Source organism: Dendrobates tinctorius, unplaced genomic scaffold (genome assembly GCF_039654945.1).
Source record: "Dendrobates tinctorius isolate UK_male_01 unplaced genomic scaffold, ASM3965494v1 ptg000171l, whole genome shotgun sequence".
Taxonomy (NCBI): Eukaryota; Metazoa; Chordata; class Amphibia; order Anura; family Dendrobatidae; genus Dendrobates; species Dendrobates tinctorius.
In genome coordinates this window covers 11,216,878-11,239,924 of record NW_027361838.1, presented here as the reverse complement: position 1 = coordinate 11,239,924, position 23,047 = coordinate 11,216,878, and positions in this window count along the sequence as shown.

Sequence of the window (23,047 nt, the reverse complement as noted above, 5' to 3'; positions counted from 1 at the left end):
CAATTTTGTGGCCGGGGCCCCTCAGGGTCCAATTTTGTGGGTGGGGCCCCTTAGGGTCCGATTTTGTGGGTGGGGCCCCTCAGGGTACAATTTGGTGGGCGGGGCCACTCTGGGTCTGATTTGGTGAGCGGGGCCACTCTGGGTCCGATTTGGTGGGCGGTGCCACTCTGGGTCCTATTTGGTGAGCTGGGCCCCTCAGGGTCTGATTTGGTGGGTGGGATCTATCAGAGTCCGATTTGGTGGGCGGGGCCCCTCGGGGTCCGATTTGGTGGGCGGGGCCCCTCGGGGTCCGATTTGGTGGGCGGGGCCCCTCGGGGTCCGATTTGGTGGTCGGGGCCCCTCTGGGTCCGATTTGGTGGGCGGGGCCCCTCGGGGGTCCGATTTGGTGGGCGGGGCCCCTCGGGGTCCGATTTGGTGGCCGGGGCCCCTCGGGGTCCGATTTGGTGGGCGGGGCCCCTCGGGGTCCGATTTGGTGGGCGGGCCACTCTGCGTCAGATTTGGTGGGCGGGGCCCCTCAGAGTTCAATTTGGTCAGCGGGGACCCTCAGGGTCCGATTTTGTGGGTGGGGCCCCTCAGGGTCCGATTTTGTGGGTGGGGCCCCTCACGGTCCGATTTTGCGGGTGGGGCCCCTCAGGGTCTGATTTTGTGGCATGGGGCCCATCAGGGTCCGATTCTGTGGGTGGGGCCCCTCAGGGTCCGATTTTGTGACCGGGGACCCTCAGGGTCTGATTTTGTGGTTGGGGCCCCTCAGGGTCCGATTTTGTGGCCGGGGTCTCTCAGGGTCCGATTTTGTGGCAGGAGCCCCTCAGGGTCTGAATTTGTGGGTGGGTCCCCTCTGGGTCCGATTTTGTTTGTGGGGCCCCTCAGGGTTCGATTTTGTGGCTGGGGTCCCTCAGGGTCTGATTTTGTGGGTGGGGCCCCTCAGGGTCCGATTTTGTGGCCGGGGCCCCTTAGGGTCTGATTTTGTGACTGAGGCCCCTCTGGGTTCGATTTTGTGGCCGGGGTCTCTCAGGGTCCGATTTTGTGGGTGGGGCCCCTCAGCCACCAATTTTGAGGGTGGGGCCCCTCAGGGTCTAATTTGGTGGGCGGGGCCCCTTAGGGTCCGATTTTGTGGGTGGGGTCCCTCATGGTCTGATTTTGTGGGTGGGGCCCCTCAGGTTCTGATTTTGTGGTTGGGGTCCCTCAGGTTCTGATTTTTTGGCAGGGTTCCCTAAGGGTCTGATTTTGTGGGTGGCGCCCCTCAGGGTCCAATTTTATGGCTGGGGCCCCTCAGGGTGCGATTTGGTAGGTGGGGCCCCTCAGGGTCCAATTTGGTGGCCGGGGCCCCTCAGGAGCTGATTTGGTGGGTGGGGCCCCTCGGGGTCTGATTTGATGGGCGGGGCCACTCTGGGTCCGATTTGGTGGGTGTGGCCCATAAGGGTCCGATTTGGTGAGTGGGGCCCCTCAGGGTCCAATTTGGTGAGCGGGGCCCCTCAGGGTCCGATTTAGTGGGTGGGGTCACTCTGGGTCTGATTTGGTGGGTGGTGCTCCTCAGGGTCCGATTTGGTGGGCGGGGCCACTCTGGGTCCGATTTGGTGGGCGGGGCCCTTTGGGGTCCGATTTGGTGGGCTGTGCCACTCTGGGTCCATTTTGGTGGGTGGGGCCACTCAGGGTCTGATTTTTTTAGCGGGGCCACGCTGGGTCAGATTTGGAGGCCAGGGTGGATCAGCCTCCGATTTGGAGGTCGGGGTGGCTCAACCTCCGATTTGGAGCCTGGGGTCACTCCGCTTTCGATTTGGCGCGCCGGCCCTTTAAGACTCATTTCGGTCAGCCGGCCCTTTAAGAATCACTTTGGCGCGTCGGCCCTATAAGAGCCAGGGTGGCTCACTGGGCTTCTAAATCCACTTTGGCGCACATTCTCTCTCAGTGGCATGCGTCATGTGATGAAGCTAGATTTGCATTTATGCTGTTGGTTTCGCTTTAAGAGCTGAAATTATCTGCCAGAAACGCTGTCCTAGAGAGGTCATGTGAAGTTTGTAGGCGTTGGCATAGTAACTGGGTGAGCCTGCGCATATCAATGAGCTTAACTGCCACCTCACGACTGTCCCATGTTTTCCCTATGGCAACATTTTCCCATTGAAATGCATGGAGGAAAATGTTTTTTCAAACGCAAATTGCGCAAAAACTCCAAATCCGATCTACATGAAAAATACTTAGCACACCACTCGTGGACGCTGGCTTCGAAGTGAGGCCTCAACGGAGTCTGTGCGTGTAGCGGTTCGGGCCGCATTAATTGCGGAAATCAACTGAATAGTAATAATAATACTAGATGTGTATTTCCTGAAGGAAGTACAGATAGTGGTTTGAAATGGTGCCCGGGCTGCCCCTTTAAGAGAGACTTGCCTGCTGCCCCTGCAAGACTTTCAACTCAGGATACGATTTAACTGTGGGTGCCTCTCACGGGCCACTTTGGCTTCAGGGTCTGATTTTGTGGGTGGGGCCCCTCAGGGCCTGATTTTGTGGGTGGGGCCCCTCAGGGTCCGATTTTGTGTCCGGGGCCACTCGGGGTCCGATTTGGTGGCCGGGGCCCCTTAGGGTCCGATTTGGTGGCCGGGGCCCCTCAGGGTCTGATTTGGTGGGTGGGGCCCCTCAAGGTCCGATTTTGTGGCTGGGGCCCCTCAGGGTCTGATTTTGTGGCCGGGCCACTCAGGATCCGATTTTTGTGGCCGGAACCCCTCAGGGTCCAATTTTGTGGGTGGGGCCCCTCAGGGTCCGATTTTGTGGCCGGGGCCCGTCAGGGTCTGATTTTGTGGGTGGGGCCTCTCAGGGTCCGATTTAGTGGGCGGGGCCCCTCAGGGTCCAATTTGGTGGGCAGGGCCCCTCAGGGTCCGATTTTGTGGGTTGGGGCCCTCAGGGTCCGATTTTGTGGCTGGGGCCCCTCAGGGTCCGATTTTGTGGCCGGGGCCCCTCAGGGTCCGATCTTGTGTCAGTGGCCCTTCAGGGTCCGATTTTGTGGTTGGGTCCCCTCAGGGTCCGATTTTGTGGTTGGGGCCCCTCAGGGTCCAATTTTGTGGCCGCGGCCCCTCAGGGTCTGATTTTGTGGCCGCGGCCCCTCTGGGTCCGATTTTGTGGCAGGGACCCCTCTGGGTCTGATTTTGTGGGTGGGGCCCCTCAGGGCCTGATTTTGTGGGTGGGGCCCCTCAGGGTCCGATTTTGTGGCCGGGGCCACTCGGGGTCCGATTTGGTGGCTGGGGCCCCTCAGGATCCGATTTTTGTGGCCGGAACCCCTCAGGGTCCAATTTTGTGGGTGGGGCCCCTCAGGGTCCGATTTTGTGGCCGGGGCCCGTCAGTGTCTGATTTTGTGGGTGGGGCCTCTCAGGGTCCGATTTAGTGGGCGGGGCCCCTCAGGGTCCAATTTGGTGGGCAGGGCCCCTCAGGGTCCGATTTTGTGGATTGGGCCCCTCAGGGTCCGATTTTGTGGCTGGGGCCCCTCAGGGTCCGATTTTGTGGCCGGGGCCCCTCAGGGTCCGATTTTGTGTCAGGGGCCCTTCAGGGTCCGATTTTGTGGTTGGGTCCCCTCAGGGTCCGATTTTGTGGTTGGGGCCCCTCAGGGTCCGATTTTGTGGCCGTGGCCCCTCAGGGTCTGATTTTGTGGCCGCGGCCCCTCTGGGTCCGATTTTGTGGCAGGGACCCCTCTATGTCCGATTTTGTGGGTGGGGCCCCTCTGAGTCCAATTTGGTGGGCGGGACCACTCTGGGTCCAATTTGGTAGGCGGGACCTCTCAGGGTCCGATTTTGTGGTTGGGTCCCCTCAGGGTCCGATTTTGTGGTTGGGGCCCCTCAGGGTCCGATTTTGTGTCCGGGGCCTATCAGGGTCCAATTTTGTGGCCGCGGCCCCTCAGGGTCTGATTTTGTGGCAGGGGCCCCTCTGGGTCTGATTTTGTGGGCGGAGCCCCTCTGGGTCCAATTTAGTGGGCGGGACCACTCTGGGTCCAATTTAGTGGGCGGGACAACTCTGGGTCCAATTTGGTGGGCGGAACCACTCTGGGTCCAATTTGGTGGGAGAGGCCTCAGGGTCCGATTTGGTGAGCGGGGCCCCACAGGGTCCGATTTGGTGGGTGGGGCCACTCTGGGTAAGATTTGGAGGCTGGGGTCGCTCAGCCTCCAATTTGGAGGCCGGGGTCATTGAGCATCCGATTTGGAGGCCGGGGTGGCTCAGCCTCCGATTTGGAGGCCGGGATGGCTCAACCTCCGATTTGGAGGCCGGGGTAGATCAGCCTCCGATTTGGAGGCCGGTGTGGCTCAGCCTCCGATTTGGAGGCCGGGGTGGCTCAGCCTCCGATTTGGAGGCCGGGGTGGCTCAGCCTCCGATTTGGAGGCCGGGGTGGCTCAGCCTCCGATTTGGAGGCCGGGGTGGCTCAGCCTCCGATTTGGATGTCGGGGTCGATCAGCCTCCGATTTGGAGGCCGGGGTGGCTCAGCCTCCGATTTGGAGGCCGGGGTGGCTCAGCCTCCGATTTGGAGGCCGGGGTGGATCAGCCTCCGATTTGGAGGCCGGGGTGGATCAGCCTCCGATTTGGAGGCCGGGGTGGATCAGCCTCCGATTTGGAGGCCGGGGTGGATCAGCCTCCGATTTGGAGGCCGGGGTGGATCAGCCTCCGATTTGGAGGCCGGGGTGGCTCAGTCTCCGATTTGGTGTGTCGGCCCTTTAAGACTCATTTGGGTGCGCTGGCCCTTTAACAATCACTTTGGCGCGTTGGCCCTTTAAGAGCTAGTTTGGCTCACTGTGCTTCTTTTAAATCCACTTTGGAGCACACATTCTCTCTCAGGGGCATGTGTCATGTGATGAAGCTAGATTTGCATTTGTGCTGTGGGTTTCGCTTTAAGAGCTGATATTATGTGGCAGAGGCTCTGTGCTGGGGTTCAGGTGAAGTTCGTAGGCGTTGGCATAGTAACTGGGTGTGCCTGCGCATATCAATGAGCTCAACTGCCATTTCAATCGCCTCAGGGCATGTTTTGCCATTTCCTATTGAAAAGCATTGGAGACAGTGCATTCCAATGACGGGAAAAAAAATTTTCAAACGCAAATTGCGCAAAAACTACAAATCCGATCGACACGAAAAATACTTAGCACACCTCTCATGGACGCTGGCTTCGAAACGACACATCAACGGAGTCTGTGCGTGTAGCGGTTCGGGCCGCATTAATTGCGGAAATCAACTTAATAATAAGAAGAAGAATAAGTTAGCAGCGTTCGGATTACAATATAGTGGTTTTTTCAAACCACTATAACTAGATGTGTATTTCCTGAAGGAAGTACAGATAGTGGTTTGAAATGGTGCCCGGGCTGCCCCTTTAAGAGAGACGTGCCTGCTGCCCATGCAAGACTTTCAACTCAAGATCCGTTTTAACTGTGGGTGCCTCTCAGGACCCACGTTGGCCTGTGGGGCCTCTCGGGGTCTGATTTGGTGGGTGGGGCCCCTCAGGATCCGATTCGGTGCCCTGGGCTCCTCAGGGCTTGAAATGGTGGACGGGATCCTCAGGGTCTGATTTGGAGGCCGGGGTGGCTCAGCCTCCGATATGGAGTCCGGGGTGGCTCAGCCTCCGATTTGGAGGCCGGGGTGGCTCAGCCTCCGATTTGGAGGCCGGGGTTGCTCAGCCTCCGATTTGGAGGTCGGGGTGGATCAGCCTCCGATTTGGAGGACAGGGTGGCTCAGCCTCCGATTTGGAGGCTGGATTTGGCGCACATTCTCTCTCAGGGGCATGCGTCATGTGATGAAGCTAGATTTGCATTTGTGCTGTGGGTTTCGCTTTAAGAGCTGATATGTGGCAGAAGCTCTGTCCTGGGGGCGTCATGTGACGTTCGTAGGCGTTGGCATAGTAACTGGGTGTGCCTGCGCATATCAATGAGCTTTACTGCCATTTCAATCGCCTCAGGGCACGTTTTAAGTTTCCCGTTCAAATGCATTGAGACAGTGCATTCCAATGACAGGAAAAAAAATTTCAAACGCAAATTGCGCAAAAACTAAAACTCCAATCGACACGAAAAATACTTAGCACACCTCTCGTGGACGCTGGCTTCGAAACGACACCTCAACGGAGTCTGTGCGTGTAGCGGTTCGGCCCGCATTAATTGCGGAAATCAACTGAAAAATAGGAATAAGTTAGCAGCGTTATTAACTGAATAGTAATAATAATACTAGATGTGTATTTCCTGAAGGAAGTACAGACAGTGGTTTGAAATGGTGCCCGGGCTGCCCCTTTAAGAGAGACTTGCCTGCTGACCCTGCAAGAGTTTCAACTCAGGATCCGTTTTAACTGTGGGTGCCTCTCAGGGGCCACTTTGGCCTCAGGGTCCGATTTTGTGGGTGGGACCCCTTAGGGCCCGATTTTGTGGGTGGGGCCCCTCTGGGCCCAATTTTGTGGCCGGGGCCCCTAGGGTCCAATTTTGTGGGTGGGGCCCCTTAGGGTCCGATTTGGTGGACGGGGCCACTCAGGGTCCGATTTGGTGGGCGGGGCCCCTCAGGGTCCAATTTGGTGGGCAGGGCCACTCAGGGTCCGATTTGGTGAGTGGGGCCCCTCAGAGTTCAATTTGGTCAGCGGGGCCCCTCAGGTTCCAATTTTGTGGGTGGGGCCCCTCAGGGTCCGATTTTGTGGTTGGGGCCCCTCAGGGTCCAATTTTGTGGGTGGGACCCCTCAGGGTCAGATTTTGTGGTTGTGGCCCCTCAGGGTTCGATTTTGTGGTTGGGGCCCCTCAGGATCCGATTTTGTGACCGGGGCCCTCAGGGTCTGATTTTGTGGGTGGGGCCCCTCAGGGTCCGATATTGTGGTTGGGGCCCCTCAGGATCCGATTTTGTGGGTGGGGCCCCTCAGGATCCGATTTTGTGGTTGGGGCCCCTCAGGGTTCAATTTTGTAGGCGGGGCCCCTCAGGGTCCGATTTTGTGGCCGGGGCCCCTCAGGGTCCGATTTTGTGGCCGGGGCCCGTGAGAGTCCAATTTTTTGGCCGGGGCCCCTCAGGGTCCGATTTTGTGGGTGGGGCCACTCTGGGTCTGATTTGGTGGGCGGGGCCACTCTGGGTCCGATTTGGTGGGCGGGGCCACTCTGGGTCCAATTTGGATGCCAAGGTGGCTCAGCCTCCTTTTTGTAGGCCAGGGTCTATCAGCCTCCGATTTGGAGCCTTGGGTCACTCAGCTTTCGATTTGGCGCGCCGGCACTTTAAGGCTCATTTTGGTGCGCCGGCCCTTTAAGATTCACTTAGGCGCGTTGGCTGTTTAAGAGCTAATTTGGCGCACTGGGCTTCTAAATTCACTTTGGCGTACATTCTCTCTCAGGGGCACGCGTCATGTGATGAAGCTAGATTTGCATTTGTGCTGTGGGTTTCGCTTTAAGAGCTGATATTATCGCCAGAAACTGTGTCCTGAGGGGGTCATGTGAAGTTCTTTGGCGTTGGCATAGTAACTGGGTCTGCCTGCGCATATCAATGAGCTAAACTGCCATTTGAATCGCCTCAGGGCATATTTTCTCTAAGGCAAAATTTCCCCATGGAAAAGCATTGAGACAATACATTCAAAAGACGGGGAAAAAAATTTTCTAATGCAAATTGCGCAAAAACTACAAATCCAATCGACACGAAAATTACTTAGCACACCTCTCGTGGACGCTGGCTTCGAAATGACACCTCAAGGGAGTCTGTGCGTGTAGCGGTTCGGGCCGCATTAATTGCGGAAATCAACTGAATAATAAGAATGAGTTAGCAGCGGTCGGATTACAACATTAATACTAGATGTGTATTTCCTGAAGGAAGTACAGATAGTGGTTTGAAATGGTGCCCGGGCTGCCCCTTTAAGAGAGACTTGCCTGCTGCCCCTGCAAGACTTTCAACTCAGGATACGATTTAACTGTGGGTGCCTCTCAGGGGCCACTTTGGCCTCAGGGTCTGATTTTGTGGGTGGGGCCCCTCAGGGCCTGATTTTGTGGGTGGGGCCCCTCAGGGTCCGATTTTGTGGGTGGGGCCCCTCAGGGTCCGATTTTGTGGCCGGGGCCACTCAGGGTCCGATTTGGTGGCCGGGGCCCCTCAGGGTCCGATTTGGTGGCCGGGGCCCCTCAGGGTCTGATTTGGTGGGTGGGGCCCCTCAAGGTCCGATTTTGTGGCTGGGGCCCCTCAGGGTCCGATTTTGCGGCCGGGGACACTCAGGATCCGATTTTTGTGGCCGAAACCCCTCAGGGTCCAATTTTGTGGGTGGGGCCCCTCAGGGTCCGATTTTGTGGCCGGGGCCCGTCAGGGTCCGATTTTGTGGGTGGGGCCTCTCAGGGTCCGATTTGGTGGGCGGGGCCCCTCAGGGTCCAATTTGGTGGGCAGGGCCACTCAGGGTCCGATTTTGTGGGTTGGGCACCTCAGGGTCCGATTTTGTGGCCGGGGCCCCTCAGGGTCCGATTTTGTGTCAGGGGCCCCTCAGGGTTCGATTTTGTGGTTGGGTCCCCTCAGGGTCCGATTTTGTGGTTGGGGCCCCTCAGGGTCCGATTTTGTGGCCGCGGCTCCTCAGGGTCTGATTTTGTGGCCGCGGCCCCTCTGGGTCCGATTTTGTGGCAGGGGCCCCTCTGGGTCCGATTTTGTGGGTGGGGCCCCTCTGGGTCCAATTTGGTGGGCGGGACCACTCTGGGTCCAATTTGGTGGGCGGGGCCTCTCAGGGTCTGATTTTGTGGTTGGGTCCCCTCAGGGTCCGATTTTGTGGTTGGGGCCCCTCAGGGTCCGATTTTGTGGCCGGGGCCTATCAGGGTCCAATTTTGTGACTGGGGCCCATCAGGGTCCGATTTTGTGGCCGCGGCCCCTCAGGGTCTGATTTTGTGGCAGGGGCCCCTCTGGGTCTGATTTTGTGGGCGGAGCCCCACTGGGTCCAATTTGGTGGGCGGGACCACTCTGGGTCCAATTTGGTGGGCGGGACCACTCTGGGTCCAATTTGGTGGGCGGGGCCTCTCAGGGTCCGATTTGGTGGGCGGGGCCCCACAGGGTCCGATTTGGTGGGCGGGGCCCCTCAGGGTCCGATTTGGTGGGCAGGGCCTCTCTGGGTCTGATTTGGTGGGTGGGGCCACTCTGGGTAAGATTTGGAGGCTGGGGTCGCTCAGCCTCCAATTTGGAGGCCGGGGTCGTTGAGCTTCCGATTTGGAGGCCGAGGTCAAAGAGCCTCCGATTTGGAGGCAGGGGTCGATGAGCTTCCGATTTGGAGGCCGGGGTCGATGAGCCTCCGATTTGGAGGCTGGGGTGGCTCAGCCTCCGATTTGGAGGCCGGGGTGGCTCAGCCTCTGATTTGGAGGCCGGGGTGGATCAGCCTCCGATTTGGAGGCCGGGGTGGCTCAGCCTCCGATTTGGAGGCCGGGATGGCTCAGCCTCCGATTTGGAGGCCGGGGTCGCTCAGCCTCCGATTTGGAGGCCGGGGTCGCTCAGCCTCCGATTTGGAGGCCGGGGTCGCTCAGCCTCCGATTTGGAGGCCGGGGTGGCTCAGCCTCCGACTTGGAGGCCGGGATGGCTCAGCCTCCGATTTGGAGTCCGGGGTCGCTCAGCCTCCGATTTGGAGGCCGGGGTCGCTCAGCCTCCGATTTGGAGGCCGGGGTGGCTCAGCCTCCGATTTGGAGGCCGGGGTGGCTCAGCCTCCGATTTGGAGGCCGGGGTGGATCAGCCTCCGATTTGGAGGCCGGGGTGGCTCAGCCTCCGATTTGGAGGCCGGGGTGGCTCAGCCTCCGATTTGGAGGCCGGGGTGGCTCAGCCTCCGATTTGGAGGCCGGGGTGGATTAGCCTCCGATTTGGAGGCCGGGGTGGCTCAGCCTCCGATTTGGAGGCCGTTGTGGATCAGCCTCCGATTTGGAGGCCGGGATGGCTCAGCCTCCGATTTGGAGGCCGGGGTCGCTCAGCCTCCGATTTGGAGGCCGGGGTCGCTCAGCCTCCGATTTGGAGGCCGGGGTGGCTCAGCCTCCGATTTGGAGGCCGGGGTGGCTCAGTCTCCGATTTGGTGTGTCGGCCCTTTAAGACTCATTTGGGTGCGCTGGCCCTTTAACAATCACTTTGGCGCGTTGGCCCTTTAAGAGCTAGTTTGGCTCACTGGGCTTCTTTTAAATCCACTTTGGCGCACACATTCTCTCTCAGGGGCATGTGTCATGTGATGAAGCTAGATTTGCATTTGTGCTGTGGGTTTCACTTTAAGAGCTGATATTATGTGACAGAATCTCTGTTCTGGAGATGTCATGTGACCTTCGTAGGCGTTGGCATAGTATCTGGGTCTGCCTGCGCATATCAATGAGCTCAACTGTCATTTCAATCGCCTCAGGGCACGTTTTGCCATTTCCTATTGAAAAGCATTGGAGACAGTTCATTCCAATGACGGGAAAAAAAATTTCAAACGCAAATTGCGCAAAAACTACAAATCCGATCGACACGAAAAATACTTAGCACACCTCTCGTGGACGCTGGATTCGAAACGACACCTCAACGGAGTCTGTGCGTGTAGCGGTTCGGGCCGCATTAATTGCGGAAATCAACTTAATAATAATAAGAAGAATAAGTTAGCAGCGTTCGGATTACAATATAGTGGTTTTTTCAAACCACTATAACTAGATGTGTATTTCCTGAAGGAAGTACAGATAGTGGTTTGAAATGGTGCCCGGGCTGCCCCTTTAAGAGAGACTTGCCTGCTGACTCTGCAAGACTTTCAACTCAGGATCCGTTTTAACTGTGAGTGCCTCTCAGGGGCCACTTTGGCCTTAGGGTCTGATTTGGTGGGTGGGGCCCATCAGGATCCGATTCCTTGGACTGGGCTCCTCAGGGCTTGAATTGTTAGCGGGGATCTCTCAGGCTCCGATTTTGTGGGTGGGGCCCCTCAGGGTCCGATTTTGTGGGTGGGGCCCCTTAGGGTCTGATTTGGTGGGTGGGGCCCCTCAGGATCCGATTCCTTGGCCTGGGCTCCTCAGGGCTTGAATTGTTAGCGGGGATCCCTCAGGCTCCGATTTTGTGGGCGGGGCCCCTCAGGGTCCGATTTTGTGGGTGGGGCCCCTTAGGGTCCGATTTTGTGGGTGGGGCCCCTCAGGGTCCGATTTTGTGGGTGGGGCCCCTTAGGGTCCGATTTTGTGGGTGGTGTCCCTCAGGGTCTGATTTTGTGGCCGGATCCCCTCAGGGTCTGATTTTGTGGGTGGGGCCCCTCAGGGTCCGATTTTGTGGCCGGGGCCCCTCAGGGTCCAATTTTGTGGGTGGGGCCACTCTGGATCCGATTTTGTGGGTGGGGCCACTCTGGGTCCGAATTGGTGGGTGGAGCCACTCTGGGTCTGTTTTGTTGGGCAGGGCTACTCAGGGTCCAATTTGGTGGGCGGGGCCCCTCAGGGTCCGATTTGGCGGGCGGGTCCCCTCAGGGTCCAATTTGATGGGCGGGGCCCCTCTGGGTCCAATTTGGTGGGCAGGGTCCCTCAGGGTCTGATTTGGTGGGCGGGGCCCCTCAGGGTCCGATTTTCTGGCCGAGGCCTCTCAGGGTCCGATTTTGTTGGGGCCCCTCAGGGTCCGATTTTGTGGGTGGGGCCCCTTAGGGTCTGATTTGGTGGGCGGGACCACTCTGGGTTCGATTTGGTGGGCGGGACCACTCTGGGTCTAATTTGGTGGGCGGGACCTCTCAGGGGCCGATTTGGTGGGCGGGGCTACTCTGGGTCCGATTTGCTGGGCGGGGTCACTCTGGGTCTGATTTGGTGAGCGGAGCCCCTCTGGGTCCGATTTCTTGAGTGGGTCCACGCTGGGTCCGATTTGGAGGCCAGGGTCAATCAGCCTCCAATTTGGAGGCCGGGGTGGCTAAGCCTCCGATTTGGAGCCTGGGGTCACTCAGTTTTCGATTTGGCATGCTGGCCCTTTAAGAATCACTTTGGCGCGTCTGCCGTTTTAGAGACAGGGTGGCTCACTGGGCTTCTAAATCCACTTTGGCGCACATTCTCTCTCAGGGGCATGCGTCATGTGATGAGGCTAGATTTGCATTTGTGCTGTGGGTTTCGCTTTAAGACCTGATATTATGTGCTAAAAGCTCTGTCCTGGGGGCGTCATGTGACGTTCGTAGCCGTTGGCATAGTAAATGGGTGTGCCTGCGCATATCAATGAGCTTTACTGCCATTTGAATTGCCTCAGGGCACGTTTTAAGTTGCCAATTGAAAAGCATTGAGACACGCATTCCAATGACGGTAAAAAAAAATTTCAAACGCAAATTGCGCAAAAACTACAAATCCGATCGACACGAAAAATACTTAGCACACCTCTCGTGGACGCTGGCTTCGAAACAACACCTCAACGGAGTCTGTGCGTGTAGCGGTTCGAGCCGCATTAATTGCGGAAATCAACTGAATAAAAAGAAAAAGTTAGCAGCGTTCGGATTACAACATTAATACTAGATGTGTATTTCCTGAAGGAAGTACAGATAGTGGTTTGAAATGCTGCCCAGGCTGCCCCTTTAAGAGAGACTTGCCTGCTGCACCTGCAAGACTTTCAACTCAGGATCCGTTTTAACTGTGGGTGCCTCTCAGGGGCCACTTTGGCGTCAGGGTCCGATTTTGTGGGTGGGGCCCTCAGGGCCCGATTTTGTGGGTGGGGCACCTCAGGGTCCGATTTGGTGGGTGGGGCCCCTCAGGGTCCGAATTGGTGGCCGGGTCCCCTCAGGGGCTGATTTGGTGGGTGGGGCCCCTAAGGGTCCGATTTTGTGGCCGGGTCCCCTCAGGGGCTGATTTGGTGGGTGGGGCCCCTCAGGGTCCGATTTTGTGGCTGGGGCCCCTCAGGGTCCGATTTGGTGGGTGGGGCCCCTCAGGGTCCGATTTGGTGAGCGGGGCTCCTCGGGGTCCGATTTGGTGAGCGGGGCCCCTCGGGGTCCGATTTGGTGGGTGGGATCTATCAGAGTCCGATTTGGTGGGCGGGGCCCCTCAGGGTCCAATTAGGTGGGCGGGGACCCTCGGGGTCCGATTTGGTGGGCGGGATCCCTCGGGGTCCGATTTGGTGGGCGGGCCCCTCGGGGTCCGATTTGGTGGGCGGGGACCCTCAGGGTCCGGTTTGGTGGGTGGGGCCCCTCGGGGTCCGATTTGGTGAGCGGGGCCACTCTAGGTCTGATTTGGTAGGCGGGCCACTCTTGGTCCGATTTGGTAGGCGGGGCCCCTCAGAGTTCAATTTGGTCAGCGGGGCCCCTCAGGGTCCGATTTTGTGGTTGGGGCCTTTCAGAATCCGATTTAGTGGGCGGGGCCCCTCAGGGTCCGATTTGGTGGACGGGGCCCCTCAGGGTCCAATTTTGTGGCCAGGTCCCCTCTGGGTCTGGATTTGTGGGTGGGGCCCCTCAGGGTCCGATTTTGTGGGTGGGGCCCTTCAGAGTCCGATTTTGTGGCTGGGGCCCCTCAGGGTCCGATTTTGAGGGTGGGGCCCCTCAGGGTCTAATTTGGTGGGCGGGGCCCATCAGGGTCTGATTTTGTGGTTGGGTCCCCTCAGGGTCCGATTTTGTGGTTGGGGCCCCTCAGGGTCCGATTTTGTGGCCGCGGCTCCTCAGGGTCTGATTTTGTGGCCGCGGCCCCTCTGGGTCCGATTTTGTGGCAGGGGCCCCTCTGGGTCCGATTTTGTGGGTGGGGCCCCTCTGGGTCCAATTTGGTGGGCGGGACCACTCTGGGTCCAATTTGGTGGGCGGGGCCTCTCAGGGTCTGATTTTGTGGTTGGGTCCCCTCAGGGTCCGATTTTGTGGTTGGGGCCCCTCAGGGTCCGATTTTGTGGCCGGGGCCTATCAGGGTCCAATTTTGTGACTGGGGCCCATCAGGGTCCGATTTTGTGGCCGCGGCCCCTCAGGGTCTGATTTTGTGGCAGGGGCCCCTCTGGGTCTGATTTTGTGGGCGGAGCCCCACTGGGTCCAATTTGGTGGGCGGGACCACTCTGGGTCCAATTTGGTGGGCGGGACCACTCTGGGTCCAATTTGGTGGGCGGGGCCTCTCAGGGTCCGATTTGGTGGGCGGGGCCCCACAGGGTCCGATTTGGTGGGCGGGGCCCCTCAGGGTCCGATTTGGTGGGCAGGGCCTCTCTGGGTCTGATTTGGTGGGTGGGCCCACTCTGGGTAAGATTTGGAGGCTGGGGTCGCTCAGCCTCCAATTTGGAGGCCGGGGTCGTTGAGCTTCCGATTTGGAGGCCGAGGTCAAAGAGCCTCCGATTTGGAGGCAGGGGTCGATGAGCTTCCGATTTGGAGGCCGGGGTCGATGAGCCTCCGATTTGGAGGCCGGGGTGGCTCAGCCTCCGATTTGGAGGCCGGGGTGGCTCAGCCTCCGATTTGGAGGCCGGGGTGGATCAGCCTCCGATTTGGAGGCCGGGGTGGCTCAGCCTCCGATTTGGAGGCCGGGATGGCTCAGCCTCCGATTTGGAGGCCGGGGTCGCTCAGCCTCCGATTTGGAGGCCGGTGTCGCTCAGCCTCCGATTTGGAGGCCGGGGTCGCTCAGCCTCCGATTTGGAGGCCGGGGTGGCTCAGCCTCCGACTTGGAGGCCGGGATGGCTCAGCCTCCGATTTGGAGGCCGGGGTCGCTCAGCCTCCGATTTGGAGGCCGGGGTCGCTCAGCCTCCGATTTGGAGGCCGGGGTGGCTCAGCCTCCGATTTGGAGGCCGGGGTGGCTCAGCCTCCGATTTGGAGGCCGGGGTGGCTCAGCCTCCGATTTGGAGGCCGGGGTGGCTCAGCCTCCGATTTGGAGGCCGGGGTGGCTCAGCCTCCGATTTGGAGGCCGGGGTGGATTAGCCTCCGATTTGGAGGCCGGGGTGGCTCAGCCTCCGATTTGGAGGCCGTTGTGGATCAGCCTCCGATTTGGAGGCCGGGATGGCTCAGCCTCCGATTTGGAGGCCGGGGTCGCTCAGCCTCCGATTTGGAGGCCGGGGTCGCTCAGCCTCCGATTTGGAGGCCGGGGTGGCTCAGCCTCCGATTTGGAGGCCGGGGTGGCTCAGCCTCCGATTTGGAGGCCGGGGTGGCTCAGCCTCCGATTTGGAGGCCGGGGTGCCTCAGCCTCCGATTTGGAGGCCGGGGTGGCTCAGCCTCCGATTTGGAGGCCGGGGTCGATCAGCCTCCGATTTGGAGGCCGGGGTCGATCAGCCTCCGAATTGGAGGCCGGGGTGGATCAGCCTCCGATTTGGAGGCCGGGGTCGATCAGCGTCCGATTTGGAGGCCGGGGTGGCTCAGCCTCCGATTTGGAGGCCGGGGTGGCTCAGCCTCCGATTTGGAGGCCGGGGTGGCTCAGTCTCCGATTTGGTGTGTCGGCCCTTTAAGACTCATTTGGGTGCGCTGGCCCTTTAACAATCACTTTGGCGCGTTGGCCCTTTAAGAGCTAGTTTGGCTCACTGGGCTTCTTTTAAATCCACTTTGGCGCACACATTCTCTCTCAGGGGCATGTGTCATGTGATGAAGCTAGATTTGCATTTGTGCTGTGGGTTTCACTTTAAGAGCTGATATTATGTGACAGAATCTCTGTTCTGGAGATGTCATGTGACCTTCGTAGGCGTTGGCATAGTATCTGGGTCTGCCTACGCATATCAATGAGCTCAACTGTCATTTCAATCGCCTCAGGGCACGTTTTGCCATTTCCTATTGAAAAGCATTGGAGACAGTTCATTCCAATGACGGGAAAAAAAATTTCAAACGCAAATTGCGCAAAAACTACAAATCCGATCGACACGAAAAATACTTAGCACACCTCTCGTGGACGCTGGATTCGAAACGACACCTCAACGGAGTCTGTGCGTGTAGCGGTTCGGGCCGCATTAATTGCGGAAATCAACTTAATAATAATAAGAAGAATAAGTTAGCAGCGTTCGGATTACAATATAGTGGTTTTTTCAAACCACTATAACTAGATGTGTATTTCCTGAAGGAAGTACAGATAGTGGTTTGAAATGGTGCCCGGGCTGCCCCTTTAAGAGAGACTTGCCTGCTGACTCTGCAAGACTTTCAACTCAGGATCCGTTTTAACTGTGAGTGCCTCTCAGGGGCCACTTTGGCCTTAGGGTCTGATTTGGTGGGTGGGGCCCATCAGGATCCGATTCCTTGGACTGGGCTCCTCAGGGCTTGAATTGTTAGCGGGGATCCCTCAGGCTCCGATTTTGTGGGTGGGGCCCCTCAGGGTCCGATTTTGTGGGTGGGGCCCCTTAGGGTCTGATTTGGTGGGTGGGGCCCCTCAGGATCCGATTCCTTGGCCTGGGCTCCTCAGGGCTTGAATTGTTAGCGGGGATCCCTCAGGCTCCGATTTTGTGGGCGGGGCCCCTCAGGGTCCGATTTTGTGGGTGGGGCCCCTTAGGGTCCGATTTTGTGGGTGGGGCCCCTCAGGGTCCGATTTTGTGGGTGGGGCCCCTTAGGGTCCGATTTTGTGGGTGGTGTCCCTCAGGGTCTGATTTTGTGGCCGGATCCCCTCAGGGTCTGATTTTGTGGGTGGGGCCCCTCAGGGTCCGATTTTGTGGCCGGGGCCCCTCAGGGTCCAATTTTGTGGGTGGGGCCACTCTGGATCCGATTTTGTGGGTGGGGCCACTCTGGGTCCGAATTGGTGGGTGGAGCCACTCTGGGTCTGTTTTGTTGGGCAGGGCTACTCAGGGTCCAATTTGGTGGGCGGGGCCCCTCAGGGTCCGATTTGGCGGGCGGGTCCCCTCAGGGTCCAATTTGATGGGCGGGGCCCCTCTGGGTCCAATTTGGTGGGCAGGGTCCCTCAGGGTCTGATTTGGTGGGCGGGGCCCCTCAGGGTCCGATTTTCTGGCCGAGGCCTCTCAGGGTCCGATTTTGTTGGGGCCCCTCAGGGTCCAATTTTGTGGGTGGGGCCCCTTAGGGTCTGATTTGGTGGGCGGGACCACTCTGGGTTCGATTTGGTGGGCGGGACCACTCTGGGTCTAATTTGGTGGGCGGGACCTCTCAGGGGCCGATTTGGTGGGCGGGGCTACTCTGGGTCCGATTTGCTGGGCGGGGTCACTCTGGGTCTGATTTGGTGAGCGGAGCCCCTCTGGGTCCGATTTCTTGAGTGGGTCCACGCTGGGTCCGATTTGGAGGCCAGGGTCAATCAGCCTCCAATTTGGAGGCCGGGGTGGCTAAGCCTCCGATTTGGAGCCTGGGGTCACTCAGTTTTCGATTTGGCGTGCTGGCCCTTTAAGAATCACTTTGGCGCGTCGGCCGTTTTAGAGACAGGGTGGCTCACTGGGCTTCTAAATCCACTTTGGCGCACATTCTCTCTCAGGGGCATGCGTCATGTGATGAGGCTAGATTTGCATTTGTGCTGTGGGTTTCGCTTTAAGACCTGATATTATGTGCTAAAAGCTCTGTCCTGGGGGCGTCATGTGACGTTCGTAGCCGTTGGCATAGTAAATGGGTGTGCCTGCGCATATCAATGAGCTTTACTGCCATTTGAATTGCCTCAGGGCACGTTTTAAGTTGCCAATTGAAAAGCATTGAGACACGCATTCCAATGACGGTAAAAAAAAATTTCAAACGCAAATTGCGCAAAAACTACAAATCCGATCGACACGAAAAATACTTAGCACACCTCTCGTGGACGCTGGCTTCGAAACAACACCTCAACGGAGTCTGTGCGTGTAGCGGTTCGAGCCGCATTAATTGCGGAAATCAACTAAATAAAAAGAAAAAGTTAGCAGCGTTCGGATTACAACATTAATACTAGATGTGTATTTCCTGAAGGAAGTACAGATAGTGGTTTGAAATGCTGCCCAGGCTGCCCCTTTAAGAGAGACTTGCCTGCTGCACCTGCAAGACTTTCAACTCAGGATCCGTTTTAACTGTGGGTGCCTCTCAGGGGCCACTTTGGCGTCAGGGTCCGATTTTGTGGGTGGAGCCCTCAGGGCCCGATTTTGTGGGTGGGGCACCTCAGGGTCCGATTTGGTGGGTGGGGCCCCTCAGGGTCCGAATTGGTGGCCGGGTCCCCTCAGGGGCTGATTTGGTGGGTGGGGCCCCTAAGGGTCCGATTTTGTGGCCGGGTCCCCTCAGGGGCTGATTTGGTGGGTGGGGCCCCTCAGGGTCCGATTTTGTGGCCGGGGCCCCTCAGGGTCCGATTTGGTGGGTGGGGCCCCTCAGGGTCCGATTTGGTGAGCGGGGCTCCTCGGGGTCCGATTTGGTGAGCGGGGCCCCTCGGGGTCCGATTTGGTGGGTGGGATCTATCAGAGTCCGATTTGGTGGGCGGGGCCCCTCAGGGTCCAATTAGGTGGGCGGGGACCCTCGGGGTCCGATTTGGTGGGCGGGATCCCTCGGGGTCCGATTTGGTGGGCGGGCCCCTCGGGGTCCGATTTGGTGGGCGGGGACCCTCAGGGTCCGGTTTGGTGGGTGGGGCCCCTCGGGGTCCGATTTGGTGAGCGGGGCCACTCTAGGTCTGATTTGGTAGGCGGGCCACTCTAGGTCCGATTTGGTAGGCGGGGCCCCTCAGAGTTCAATTTGGTCAGCGGGGCCCCTCAGGGTCCGATTTTGTGGTTGGGGCCTTTCAGAATCCGATTTAGTGGGCGGGGCCCCTCAGGGTCCGATTTGGTGGACGGGGCCCCTCAGGGTCCAATTTTGTGGCCAGGTCCCCTCTGGGTCTGGATTTGTGGGTGGGGCCCCTCAGGGTCCGATTTTGTGGGTGGGGCCCTTCAGAGTCCGATTTTGTGGCTGGGGCCCCTCAGGGTCCGATTTTGAGGGTGGGGCCCCTCAGGGTCTAATTTGGTGGGCGGGGCCCATCAGGGTCTGATTTTGTGGGTTGGGCCCCTCAGGGTCCGATTTTGTGGCCAGGGCCCCTCAGGGTCCAATTTTTTGTCCGTGGCCTCTCAGGGTCCGATTTTGTGGCCGGTGCCTCTCAGGGTCCGATTTTGTGGTTGGAGCCCCTCAGGGTCCGATTTTGCGGCCGGAGCCTCTCGGTCCGATTTTGTGGTTGGGGCCCCTCAGGATCTGATTTTGTGGCCGGGGTCCCTCAGGGTCCGATTTTGAGGGTGGGGCCCCTCAGGGTCCGATTTTGAGGGTGGGGCCCCTCAGGGTCTAATTTGGTGGGCGGGGCCCATCAGGGTCTGATTTTGTGGGTTGGGCCCCTCAGGGTCCGATTTTGTGGCCAGGGCCCCTCAGGGTCCAATTTTTTGTCCGTGGCCTCTCAGGGTCCGATTTTGTGGCCGGTGCCTCTCAGGGTCCGATTTTGTGGTTGGGGCCCCTCAGGGTCCGATTTTGCGGCCGGAGCCTCTCGGTCCGATTTTGTGGTTGGGGCCCCTCAGGATCTGATTTTGTGGCCGGGGTCCCTCAGGGTCTGATTTTGTGGCCGGGGCCCATGAGGGTCCATTTTTGTGGGTGGGGCCCCTCAGGGTCCGATTTTGTGGGTGGGGCCCCTCAGGGTCCGATTTTGTGGTTGGGGCCCCTCAGGGTTCAATTTTGTAGGTGGGGTCCCTTAGGGTCCGATTTTGTGGCCGGGGCCCCTCAGGGTCCGATTTTGTGGCCGGGGCCTGTCAGGGTCCGATTTTGTGGCCGGGGCCCCTCAGGGTCCGATTTTGTGGGTAGGGCCCCTCAAGGTCCGATGTTGTGGCCGGATCTCCTCAGGGTCCAATTTTGTGGGTGGGGCCCCTCAGGGTCCAATTTTGTGGCCGGGGCCCCTCAGGGTCCAATTTTGTGGGTGGGGCCCCTGAGGGTACAATTTGGTGGGCGGGGCCACTCTGGGTCTGATATGGTGGGCGGGGCCAATCTGGGTCCGATTTGGTGGGCGGGGCCACTCTGGGTCCGATTTGGTGAGCTGGGCCCCTCAGGGTCTGATTTGGTGGGCGGGATCTATCAGAGTCCGATTTGGTGGGCGGGACTCCTCAGGGTCCGATTTAGTGGGCGGGGCCACTCTCGATCCGATTTTGTGGTTGGGACCCCTCAGGGTCCGATTTTGTGGCCGGGGCCCCTCAGGGTCCGATTTTGTGGCCGGGGCCGCTCAGGGTCCGATCTTTTGGCCGGGTCCCCTCAGGGTACGATTTTGTGGGTGGAGCCCCTCAGGGTCTGATTTTGTGGTTGGGGCCCCTCAGGATCCGATTTGGTGGGCGGGGCTCCTCAGGGTCCAATTTGGTGGGCGGGGCCACTCTCGATCCGATTTAATGGGCGGGGCCCCTCAGGGTCCGATTTGGTGGGTGGGGCCACTCTCAGTCCGATTTAGTGGACGGTGCCCCTCAGTGTCCGATTTTTTGAGCTGGGCCACGCTGGGTCGGATTTGTTGGCCAGGGTCGATCAGCCACCGATTTGGAGCGTGGGGTCACTGAGCTTTCGATTTGGCGCGCCGGCCCTTTAAGACTAACTTTGGTGCGCCGGCTCCTTAAGAATCACTTTGGCGCGTCAGCCCTTTAAGAGCCAGTTTGTCTCACTGGGCTTCTAAATCCACTTTGGCGCACATTCTCTCTCAGGGGCATGCATCATGTGATGAAGCTAGATTTGCATTTGTGCTGTGGGTTTCGCTTTAAGAGCTATTATCTGCCAGAAACTCTGTCCTGGAGAGGTCATGTATAGTTCGCAGGCGTTGGCATAGTAACTGGGTCTGCAGCTGCGCATATCAATGCGCTTAACTGCCCTTTGAATCGCCTCAGGGCATGTTTTCTCTGTGGCAACATTTTCCCATTGAAATGCATTGATGAAAAGGATTTTTTCAAACGCAAATTGCGCAAAAAGTACAAATCCGATCGACATGAAAATTACTTAGCACACCACTCATGGATGCTGGCTTCGAAACGACACCTCAACGGAGTCTGTGCGTGTAGCGGTTCGGGCCGCATTAATTGCGGAAAATCAACTGAATAATAATAATAATACTAGATGTGTATTTCCTGAAGGAAGTACAGATAGTGGTTTGAAATGGTGCCCGGGCTGCCCCTTTAAGAGAGACTTGCCTGCTGCCCCTGCAAGACTTTCAACTCAGGATACGATTTAACTGTGGGTGCCTCTCAGGGGCCACTTTGGCCTCATGGTCTGATTTTGTGGGTGGGGCCCCTCAGGGCCTGATTTTGTGGGTGGGGCCCCTCAGGGTCCGATTTTTTTGGGTGGGGCCTCTCGGGGTCCGATTTTGTGGCCGGGGCCACTCAGGGTCCGATTTGGTGGCCGGGGCCCCTCAGGGTCTGATTTGGTGGGTGGGGCCCCTCAAGGTCCGATTTTGTGGCTGGGGCCCCTCAGGGTCCGATTTTGTGGCCGGGGCCAATCAGGATCTGATTTTTGTGGCCGGAACCCCTCAGGGTCCAATTTTGCAGGTGGGGCCCCTCAGGGTCCGATTTTGTGGCCGGGGCCCGTCAGGGTCCGATTTTGTGGGTGGGACCTCTCAGGGTCCGATTTGGTGGGCGGGGCCCCTCAGGGTCCAATTTGGTGGGCAGGTCCCCTCAGGGTCCGATTTTGTGGGTTGGGCCCCTCCTGGTCCGATTTTGTGGCCGAGGCCCCTCAGGGTCCGATTTTGTGTCAGGGGCCCCTCAGGGTCCGATTTTGTGGTTGGGTCCCCTCAGGGTCCGATTTTGTGGTTGGGGCCCCTCAGGGTCCGATTTTGTGGCCGCAGCCCCTCAGGGTCTGATTTTGTGGCCGTGGCCCCTCAGGGTCCGATTTTGTGGCAGGGGCCCCTCTGGGTCCGATTTTGTGGGTGGGGCCTCTCTGGGTCCAATTTGGTGGGCGGGACCACTCTGGGTCCAATTTGGTGGGCGGGGCCTCTCAGGGTCCGATTTTGTGGTTGGGTCCCCTCAGGGTCCGATTTTGTGGTTGGGGCCCCTCAGGGTCCGATTTTGTGGCCGGGGCCTATCAGGGTCCAATTTTGTGACTGGGGCCCATCAGGGTCCGATTTTGTGGCCGCGGCCCCTCAGGGTCTGATATTGTGGCAGGGGCCCCTCTGGGTCTGATTTTGTGGGCGGAGCCCCTCTGGGTCCAATTTGGTGGGCGGGACCACTCTGGGTCCAATTTGGTGGGCGGGGCCTCTCAGGGTCCGATTTGGTGGGCGGGGCCCCACAGGGTCCGATTTGGTGGGCGGGGCCATTCTGGGTAAGATTTGGAGGCTGGGGTCGCTCAGCCTCCAATTTGGAGGCCGGGGTCGTTGAGCTTCCGATTTGGAGGCCGAGGTCAAAAAGCCTCTGATTTGGAGGCCGGGGTCGATGAGACTCCGATTTGGAGGCCGGGGTGGCTCAGCCTCTGATTTGGAGGCCGGGGTGGCTCAGCCTCCGATTTGGAGGCCGGGGTGACTCAGCCTCCGATTTGGAGGCCGGGGTGGCTCAGCCTCCGATTTGGAGGCCGGGGTGGCTCAGCCTCCGATTTGGATGCCGGCGTGGCTCAGCCTCCGATTTGGAGGCCGGGGTGGATCAGCCTCCGATTTGGAGGCCGGGGTGGATCAGCCTCCGATTTGGAGGCCGGGGTGGCTCAGCCTCCGATTTGGAGGACGGGGTCGATCAGCCTCCGATTTGGAGGCCGGGGTGGCTCAGCCTCCGATTTGGAGACCGTGGTGGCTCAGCCTCCGATTTGGAGGCCGGGGTGGCTCAGCCTCCGATTTGGAGGCCGGGGTCGATCAGCCTCCGATTTGGAGGCCGGGGTGGCTCAGCCTCCGATTTGGAGGCCGGGGTGGCTCAGCCTCCTATTTGGAGGCCGGGGTGGCTCAGCCTCCTATTTGGAGGCCGGGGTGGCTCAGCCTCCTATTTGGAGGCCGGGGTGGCTCAGCCTCCTATTTGAAGGCCTGGGTCGATCAGCCTCCGATTTGGAGGCCGGGGTGGATCAGCTTCCGATTTGGAGGCCGGGGTGGATCAGCCTCCGATTTGGAGGCCGGGGTGGATCAGCCTCCGATTTGGAGGCCGGGGTGGATCAACCTCCGATTTGGAGGCCGGGGTGGATCAGCCTCCGATTTGGAGGCCGGGGTGGCTCAGCCTCCGATTTGGAGGCCGGGGTGGCTCAGCCTCCGATTTGGAGGCCGGGGTGGCTCAGCCTCCGATTTGGAGGCCGGGGTGGCTCAGCCTCCGATTTGGAGGCCGGGGTGGATCAGCCTCCGATTTGGAGGCCGGGGTGGCTCAGCCTCCGATTTGGAGGCCGGGGTGGCTCAGCCTCCGATTTGGAGGCCGGGGTGGATCAGCCTCCGAT